At 43.5% G+C, this 10194-nt stretch overlaps 1 protein-coding gene across 1 annotated transcript in view; it reads right to left on the minus strand.

Moving 5' to 3' along the window:
- Positions 1 to 7978, minus strand: part of LOC108101777 — a 69998-nt gene extending 62020 nt beyond the window's left edge. Inside the window, exon 1 of the mRNA XM_017206251.1 lies at positions 7373 to 7978. The gene's annotated coding sequence lies outside the window, so the exon portion shown is untranslated. The remainder of the gene's footprint in view (positions 1 to 7372) is intronic.
- Positions 7979 to 10194: the final 2216 nt, after the last annotated feature.

The following is a 10194-nucleotide window of genomic DNA, read 5'->3' on the forward strand; positions in this document are numbered from 1 at the left end:
TTGTATTTTTAATTCCCAAAATTGTTATAAAATTATTTCCCCCAATTAGTTTGTGGCCGATTGCTTGTTTATCCAACAAAATACAAAACATTTTAAAGCTCTACAAAATGGGTTCATCTTAATCGCACTTCTGCAGTTTCCCATTTAATTACAACCCTCTCGAGTGTAAGTTCCACTTAGTTCTCCGACAGGCTTTTCCGACTGCGGTGCAGTTGGTGGACCACAAAACCGAAAACCGAAAACCTTTCTCCGGGGCTTTTGTGCAATCGCTCGTCGGTCTCGTCGTACCATATATATCGTATATATCGCATTTCCATTGCCATCGTTGCCATCGGCCCGGCCCTTGCCATTTATCAATTACATCTTCATAAGAGATAATTCCATCCGCAAAGTTGCCCTTCCACTCGAGTTCATCTCAAAGGAGCCAATTCCCAGGCGCTCTTGGGGCCAAATCATTTTGAAGGAGCCGCATATCGAGTATCCGATTCTTTTTTGCTATTCCCCCTCCCTGCCCAGCGTTAATTCCATTCCATTCGATTCGATTCTACTCCATTCTTTTCTATTTGCGGGCCAATTTGGGTTTCCGTTAACGGTTACTTATGCATGTAATGCTAAAAAGTTTCGGCCTGTCTAGTTCAACTCGGCCAAAGTTAACCGAATCAACTTATTTGTGTCGCCCTCTCTCTCTCTCTGTGTGTGTGTGTGTGTGTGTATGGTGTGTGTGTGCAATTTGCTTGACTTGCTCCGCTCATTGTTGTTGCGAGTAGTTTATTTATTCTTCAGCGGCAGACAATGCGATGTCTCTAGTTTTTGTCTGTTCCTGAAGCGCTGTTTCATGCATGAGTGGCCAGGAAAACCGCCTGAGAACTCACACTGCTGCACACTCAAACACCCAAAACACCCAAAACACCCAAACACCCAAACACCAGAATACCCAAACTGGCAAACACCCCGAGGAAAAGCCCACTCGCTCGCTCCCCAATCGGAATGAAAACGAAACCGAGGAGGAATTGACTTGGAAATGCTCGGAAAGCGTTCGCCTTTCGCGAGCCCGGCTGTAAAAAGGGATAAAATCATAAGCCCGAATTTATCGCACTCGACAGTAGGGCCAAAATTGTGTGCCTATGGTATATCTTCGCAGGCCATGTCCCAATGTGCCTGTGCAATGGATCAAGTTTATTTATAAGTCGCTCGCCGGCTTCCCTTTTGCCTTCCCGAAACATGAAAGCAAACAATATTACGCATACGCAGCGTCGACATGATGAAGTGTTATTTAAATATAAATATATTATCTATCGATAAACAGGCCAGAGATCCTAGCTGCCAGCAAAAAAAAAAAAAAAAAGAAAAAAGGATGAAAAGCATTTCTTGCCGCATCGAATCTTCAAATTTGATGGCCATTACTATGTGCGCTGCTTTTATGGCCCTGTGGATGCGATACGGCTAATAAAGTGATTGTGCTCCTCTCTCCAACTCGTTTCGATTCGTTTCGCCCTAAGCTGATTGAATTATGCGTGTTTTCGCAGCAACAAAGGCCCTCAAATATTTTTCAATTGTTGCGAAAATGTTGCGGCATTCTGGGTTAATTTGTAGAAAATACTTCTGGGCGCCTTTGCTATGTAAATTTTATTGTTAAAGGATTGTGAACTTGGGGCAAGTCATTCGAGAGTTCCTTTAAGTCTTTACATGTTTACCATTTGCAAGCAAACTGTTGTGTTATTTTATTTGAATTTAACTGCAGAGTTTCTTGGAAAATTGTAACAATATTTTTTTTATTTTCTCCATTGTTCATTAATCTAGTTTCAAGGCGGTTTAAGAAACGATAAACAAGATGCAATCTGTGAATACTTGTTAAGCAGTTAATTATTCCCTTAAATCTTTGTAACCAAACAGAGAATCTATGAATAATTTTAAATTAATTTAGTTTCCCATTGTACTTGCATTTCTAGAGGCGGTTGAATTATTCTAAAAGGTAATTCCTAATTGTGTGCAATGAATAATTCCCTCAGCCATGGCATTAATGTAATTAAGTGGAGTATTTTGACAAATTTAAGCAGAACCGCCAGCCAAGATAATTTCAAAGTGTGCATGCTCATTGTTATTGAATTTCTCAGGGCACTTGAAATAATAAGAGTTGCAATTGAAAGTCCGACAAAATGAATGCTGCATTCGGTATTTCCGGGAGTCGTGACAGAATTGCCAACAGCTAGAGCTTTGTTGCCTATTCACCGTATGGCAGATAAATCGGGCGACTTATTTACCTTGCGATTCCTTTTCGGGATAATAATTGGGTTAATTTAGTGCAATTGTCCCGAACTCGCATTGTTGGGCAAACTGTGTGCCGAGAGGCTCCGCCGAGTGGCAGATATGCAAATTGCCTGGCGAAATTCAATTATTGATCCATCGGCCGTCGTACGCAGCGAAATGCGAGCGATTCGCAGGCAAAAAGAGCCTGGCTTTCAGCTTTGCGGACCACAAAACATCTGCAGACAAGTCGAGACGTGTTTTTTGGGCCCAGTGCAGCTTTTTCTGGCCATTTTTGGCTCTAGGATTTTTTGGTCCCCCTGCGCTTTTGTTTTCCCGCTGCCCCTGCCCTTGTGTGCATATAGAAAGCAAAAAAAAAAAGGAAAAAGGAACGTCGGCAATGAGAAGCTTGCTAAGAAAATATTTTGAAATGGAAAGTTTTGGCCTCTCGTTCGAGTGTGTGAGTGTGTGCGAGTGAGCGAGTGTGTGTGCATGTGTGTGTGTTGCTGGAGATATGAGAAAATGAAAACATATTTGCCTGTGCGAGAGGTTTGTTTGTTTAGTTTTTTTTTTCGAAGCCCACCCTTCGTTATTCCCCTTACACTTTTCCACTTTTTGTGCTTTGATAAGAATCTGGAAACTTTCTCGGTGCTACGTGTCGTATGCGCAATATCCTGGCAAAAGTTCCAGGATCTATGGATTTCTGGTTTCGAAGCCAAAGTCTTAGCAAAGTCAACATGGAATCAACTGACTGCGAATTGCAAATGAGCACTTCCCCCACGAATAAAATTGAATGCCAATTGAAAGCTGAATGAATGAAGGTTTTGAGACAATCGGTGACAAGTTAAAATGACACGGGGAGCTTGGATTTTCCTAGGAGAAAAATCCGACTCATAAATCTAAAATTACTGCATTGAATGGAAAGCCCAATTCTAAATGAATTCCATTCACGGGACAAACAAGAAATCGAATGCCAATTTGTGGGTTTCCAAAGTGAATTCGATTGCGATGGGAAATATGATTCTACTTATGGTTTTTTTTTTCACCAGCCGAAAGAATTTGCATATAAATGCCGGCTTGATGTGGGCGGGTATGCGTATAAATAAAATCACTGGATAGTTGTAACATTTTGATAGCACAGATCCTAGCTGATTACTATTTTTTTTTCGACTTTGTACTGGGTGCTTGTTTCTGGGTGTATGGACTTTGTGGCTTCGCATTTCGTGTTCGTTGAAATGCAAATTAAAATATTTATGCAAATGCGTAAGGCGGGCGAACACAATAAATTTATGCCAACAAACGAGAGCAGAAGACCGAAAAGCGAAAACAAATGAAGCAAAAATAAAGTAGAAAATAGGCCCAAAAGACATGGCCAAAAAGAAAAGGAAAAACAATTACCTGTTGTCGCAGGCATTTTGCTCATATAAATGTTGGCGTCTGTCACAATAATTTCGAGGCTGTAACAATTTTGTGTCGGATCAAAATTTGAATGGGAATCCTAATGTAATGTATGCAAAACAAATCAGAGGGCTAAGTTCTGCACTCAACTAGGATTTGTGCTCGGGATTAGTGGAGCTCGAGTGGTGATCCACGAGGAGTTTTGCACGCTGATTAGGCCGGGGGCTCTCCTGCCTCCTCTGACTTTGTTCGCATCACGCATACGCCTCGTTAGCCGGGCACTTGAGAGCATTTACCAATTAGCCACGCCCCCTCTGTCGCCTCTGCCGCCTGTTTGCCCGAGCATTAACAATAGCTGCAGACTCTACACCTTTCAACACCTGAAAGAATTTAATTAATGCAGGTCCTGCTCGCTAAGGCAACCAGAGATGCTCCTCTGCGAAAGGAAAGCCTTTCGTCCCGGGCAAATTAAAAACGAAAAACGGCGAAATGAGTAAGCAACTAAAATGGAAAAGGAAAGCCAAAGGGGAAGTGAGATAGTGAGATAGTGGAGCACCAGCTGTGAATTTAAAATAGGTGTTCTTAAAGCAGAAACCTGGCAGATGAGTAGTTAATTGAAACTCTGTATATTTATTCAACTATTTTAATAACAAAAACTAATGTTCGAATAAGCTGAGCCAAAATTAAATTTGAATAAATGGCAGCCCCTCCACTTGCACCCCGAAACTCCCCCAGAAACATTGTGAGTTTTATGAACGGGAGTGCGCGGGAGTGCGAAGGTGTCTCAGAAATCCAGCAGGATCCGCTTAGCAGCAATTATCTTCATTACGCGACGCGAGCGCACAAAAGTATGCAAGGACCAAACAAGCTGAAGCCAAAGCAAAGTCCTCACAATTAGGAGACTCTCCTCTACCTCTCCTGCTCCCTCTCCGCTACCTTTCCCTCTCCCTCTACCAGGCTACAGAATAAGCAGCAGAATAAGGCGCAGTGGAGCAGTGGGAGGGGGGAGGAGAAAAGGAAAAACACCTTTAACCTTTTGCCTCGCATATAAATACGCTGTTGATGGATGTGTTTTGAGTGGCGCCCGATTCGGCGGAGGCGGGGGTCAAAGGGCGCGGGGAGTGGCTTCCTGTTTTTCGGGCTTCTTTTGACTCGACTTGTCGCCACCGCTCTTCTGTTGTGTTCAGTTACCCAGGTGGTGGTGCTGCTGCTGGTGGTGCTACTGTTGTTGGTGGTGGTGCTGGTGGTGGTGTGGGGCCTTTTCCCGGAGTGGAGGAGTGGTGTCTAAACGATTTATAAAAGCCAAGGCAGCCGAGGAGCGGGTGAACGGCACAAAAAGTGTTGCAAGCAATTTGCGCAATGGCAGCGAGCTCTGCTTTTGCTTTCGGCTCTGGCAAATCCTCGCCGGTAACCTTTCCCCCACCCATCCCCTCCCTGCCCCCCAAAAGCGAACACAAAGGCAGGTGAAAAAGCAACCAGCCACCCACATCGCACCACCCAACTCTTAACCCATGCTCGCAACATTATTGAGTGCGTGCGTGGGCCAAAAACTTGCTGCCATTTTGCACGTAACTGACATCAGCGCGCTTATAAATCAACTTGCAAATGTCTCTGTGTGTTGGGGTTTTTCTCTTTTCTCATTTTTTTTTTTTGCCCCCCGTTTTGGGGGGCCAGCATTTTTGAGTTCATGATTTTCGGCACACAGACATAGGAACTCATATGATTAGATTAATGCGTTGTCTAATGGCCTTGGATCCCCTCGCTCCCCTTCACTCCCTCATTTTCTCCGCCATTTCCCCCCATTTCACTCGACATCCACTTCACACATTCTGCGTGTCCTCGTGTGGGTTAGGTAAATCGTAATATCATTTTTATAAACATCTTGTTAACCCGGGGCCATACATTCTGCCGAGCGGAAGGCAGTCCATAACTCACGGCCGGGAAATATGATTTGCGGGTCAAGGGGTTTGCGTGAGTGATTATTTGGGGCCCGAGCTCCAAGTGGATTACGGCCAATACTCAGAGTCACTCGAAAGCTAATGCTCATCAAAAAAATATAAAGTCACTTGTGGGGCTTAAAATTCAAGCCAATCTCTATAAAGTTAAATCTCAATATGTTCACAGTGGCAAATGTGAGTTTACCATATTGCTACTCATATTATAAAAAGTAATTTAAATATTTAAAGTTTAGTTGTGAAGTTTTATTGAAATATTTATTGTATTTTCACATGTAACTTGTACAGAACTTGCAATGACTGGTAAAAGAAACCCCCTTGGGGTCGAAGGAAACAAAAAGTCGGATAATCCCTGAGGAATGGGAGTAACTCATCACGCCCTTGCGATAATCGGTTGGCAGTGTTGCACAATGATGAACAGTCGGCCGGCGGCTAAGCGCAGTGTCTGTCAAAATGTTGCCCAAATTGGCTGACTTCTGACATTTGACCTGGACACGTAACGCGCCACGCCCCCCTACCGCCCATCGCCCATCGCCCTCCGCGAGTGTCACTTTCTGTAGTTGTAGTTGTAGTTGTGCAGAACGTGTGATTTATGATGCTTTCGCTGGCGCTGTGTGGGTAAATTACTTCTTCCAACACACCAACACACGCAAAGTGTGCGAATTTTTTTTTGCTTTTGCTTTTTGGTTGGGTCGGCGGTTCTGCGAAAGAAATTCAATCGCCGGCGAAACTTTAAGCGATTTTCGCATTTAAACAATGTGGCGCGGAGGCAGCCATAACGAGTCGACTTCTCGACTCCTTGGGAAAACCACTGGGTTGACCTTCAAGGCCGACTTTTGCCACTTTCCCGGATAATATATATACTTCTGCTGGCTCGGCGCTATGCGTGGGTCATTTAAATGCTACATTATGTTGAATATTCAATTTAATGTGTCTTATAAATCATGTAGGCTCTTGCCTTCGTCCTCGTTCTCGTCTTCGTCCTCATCCTCGTCCTATTCCTTTCCCTCGTTTTGTCACACTTTCTCGGCAAAAACGGAGAGAAATGGAGGATGGTGTGGGGATAGTTTTCACTGCCCGATGGAGTCACTTATTCTGCATGATTCCCTCTCCATGGAGACCTGATTTACAAGGGAAGGGAAGGGGGGGCCCGGAATTGATTAGCCCGGGTCCGGAAAACGAACTGTCATCGTTTGGGTTTCTAGAAAAGGGTCCTGACTTTCGACCGGGCGAATTTATCATCTAATGAGCAAAGAGAGCGACAGTTTGCAAATAACTCCGATCAGCAGAAAGTTCCTTTTTAAAATTCCTTATGCAGCAGGTTTGCTTTGATATGGCAAAGGTACTAATGGTACGAATATTATTTTTATGTTACAGAAAGCAGCAATCAGTCAGTTAAAAAGAATTTAGTATTTCATAAATATCCACCTATTTTATATATTTTATCCAGCAAGTTTCTCAACCTATTAACTTGGCTTATTACCTATTTGATCAAGTAAATTGATTGATTAGTTTCATTCAATAAGAAAGCTACCCCGAAAATCTATGCAAATATTCACTTAAGTCGCAGTCATAAAACTTTCACACACCAAGCGAGAATATTTAGCTCCATGCTGGTTGATCATGTGGATTATTCTGGCGGGGTGTATCGGAAAAGCACCCCCCTTTTTTTTGTTTTCCTTTTATCTGTGTTTATCAGCCACTAAGAAAATAGTCCCCGGTTCCAGGCAAACACATGGAAAAGCCACGAAAACAAACAATTTGTGTTTACTAACCGTTCTCGGAGCACTTTGGCCCACAGCTTATTTGGTTGATTGGGTTCTGCTGCTCGCTGATTATCTCAGTTTTATCTGATTTCTACTTCTCGGTTTTTCACACTTGTGTGGACAAATTTTTCATTTCATGCGCATTTGTTGCATCCACTTGTTATTGAATTTTCATCACCATCATTATCACTGCTTGCTTGTGTGTGTGGTGCGTTGGTTGTGTGTGTGTGCGTTGTGCCGGCAAACAAAACAAAAACAAAAAAAAAACGGTGAAAACCGAAAACCGGAAAAAACACGGGAAAAGCGATCGTGAACTTTCCGGGGACTCTTTCGCTTTTCCGGACTTTTCAGAGCTTCGCGAGACACAAACAATTTTCGTCACGCGATCACAGGACACTTTTTTCGAGCCAAAGGACTCTGGTTTCTTTCTGGCTATTGGTTTCTCGCCTTTGGCTTCTTTGGTTTCTGATTTCGCGAGTTGTCGTAGTCGTGGTCGTGGTCGTGGTCGAGGTCCTTCGTCCTTCGGCTGGCTGAGTGTGGCTCAGTTGGCCAAGTCGGAGTGCCCTGTCTGTGTGCTCTGGCTTTGATTCACCAGCCGGCTGACAACAAACAGCAGCAGGGTTCAACGTGAGACTGAACGCCGCACAGCGAAGCCTCGTGCGCTGCCAGCCAGCCTCGGGAATTCCTCGTTCCTCGTCGCCGTGGTGAGTTTTCCTCCCAAAAGGTTTTCCCCGCACCGAAGAGCAAAGAGCGAGCGAATGGCGCCCGGCGAACGACCTTGGCTCGCTCTTCGCCAGCTGTTGATTTTTCTCTTTGCTCCGACTTAAATCGCTAATGGCCATTGAAGCTCCTTAATTTCCGAGGTGATGGCGAAGGGAATCCTTTACTGGCTGAAAGGGGTGATCCCAAGAAATCAGATTGACAGCGGACTTAACTGCCAAACCATTCCTTTTGACATTATTAACCATGGGCTTGAGCTTTTATTAAACTAATTTGTTAAGCTACAAATTAATATTTAAGGTTAGTGAAAAGCGCTTAGCATTATCGTACTTACAGCTGATTTAAAAATAAGTAAGTGATTTTTGAAACTACTTTATTCTATTATAAATATAGAATATACTCGTAATACTGTCTCCAAAAATCCGAATTGTTGAAATTTAAGTCCAGAAAATTTCTTAGGAGTTTTCCTATGATTCGCCAGCTCTGTTGATAAGCCACACACCCACTAACCCACACACACACACACACTAACAGTGGCAGAAGTGTAATCCCAAGTAGATCCAAATGATTAATTGTTCTGCTGGCACATCTAAAATAATTACAATTTATTCTTTAATGAGCGAATCCATCCGAGCGAAAAATGCCATCCAGCCGGGGATAAGTTTTCCTAATGAACGAACCAAGTAACGATTTAATGCGAACTTTAAGTGTATTCCGGGCATCCGGCAATTAAGATGTGTCGTAGATACTTTCTTTTCTGTATCCGCATCCGCATCCGCATCCACATCCGCATCCGTATCCGTATTCGTATCTGTTGCATCTGGGCTAAAGTTGAGACAAGAAATTATGCTAATTGGACAACACAACTTTGACAAGCTACATCTGACACTTTAACTTAAACCCCTTTACCCTTAACCCCTAACTCTTCACGCTCAGCCCAGTTTTAACCCTTGGCTGGGCCATTCGAGGTGGCAAAGTGGGCAAGTCGTGTGTTATACATCACTTGATTAGGCATTAAATAAATGCTCTGACAAGTTTACACTCAATTACATGAGTTTGCTCCCCTCCGGCGAAGTGAAGTGGAGCACAAGTCCCCTCCTCCAATTTACTGAATTGAGCGAATTTAATTGCATGCGAGCGGAATTACTCAACGAATCGTTCACATATCGATTTTCAAAGGTCAGTTTTTTGGGGGATACATCTTTAAGGTTTCCCATTGGAATTTTAAAGCTTGTCCTGAAAGTGTTCATACAAAGCATAAGCTAAGAATATAAAGAATATCAAGTATTCATATTTAAAACTAACAGTCTGAGTGCGTATTTATGTTTAAATAATTTACCTATCGTATTATCTCGTTATAAAACTAAATGAAAAGCATTGCAGTAGAGCCAGCATATTAGATTTCTCCAAAAATATTCATTATTTACAATGTTTTTCCAATTTATGCATCCACTCTGCCAAAAAAAGAGAGAGAAAACCCAACAGGTATTCGAAGCACTTGCACGGTATTATTTTTCCGCTTTCAAGTGTTTTCCTCTTTTCCGGGGCCATCTGTCGATTCACTTTGCCTATCCCGTTATAGTTTTTCCCCAGAACTTCCGCTGCTGCTGCTCGCACTGCAATTCCTTTGGTTTTGTGCTGCTTGGCTTGGCTTGCAGGCTTAATTGAGAAAGAGATTTGATTAATTTGCATGCCATAAACAATTTGCAATTTGTTTATGCTCTCAAAGTCGGGGACGCCGTAATTAAAGCAAAGCCCTGCCGAGCTAAGCAACTTTTCCAGCGATTTTCCATTTTCCTTCCCCGGCTTTCCCAGCTGCCTGGTTGATGAGGGGAGGGGGGAGTGGGTGGCGCTTGCTGGGTGGGTGGGTGTTGTGTGGAGTTGTGAAAAGAAATGTCACCGAGGCAAGGTAAGCAGATTAAGGCCTTCTTTGACTTGGCAATGCAATTCAAGTCTTTTGCCCCGGCATGCAAATGATGATGGCTCAGCTCGGCTCAGGATGCAGCCGAGGAAAAGCGAGGAAAATGCCGGGAGGCGGGGGCGGGTGGGGGATGGATCGGGAAATCGAGGAAAACGCAAACGGGGGAAACAGAGGAATGACGCAGGGGTAA

This window comes from Drosophila ficusphila, unplaced genomic scaffold, assembly GCF_018152265.1.
Source record: "Drosophila ficusphila isolate 14025-0441.05 unplaced genomic scaffold, ASM1815226v1 contig_198, whole genome shotgun sequence".
NCBI classification, from domain to species: domain Eukaryota; kingdom Metazoa; phylum Arthropoda; class Insecta; order Diptera; family Drosophilidae; genus Drosophila; species Drosophila ficusphila.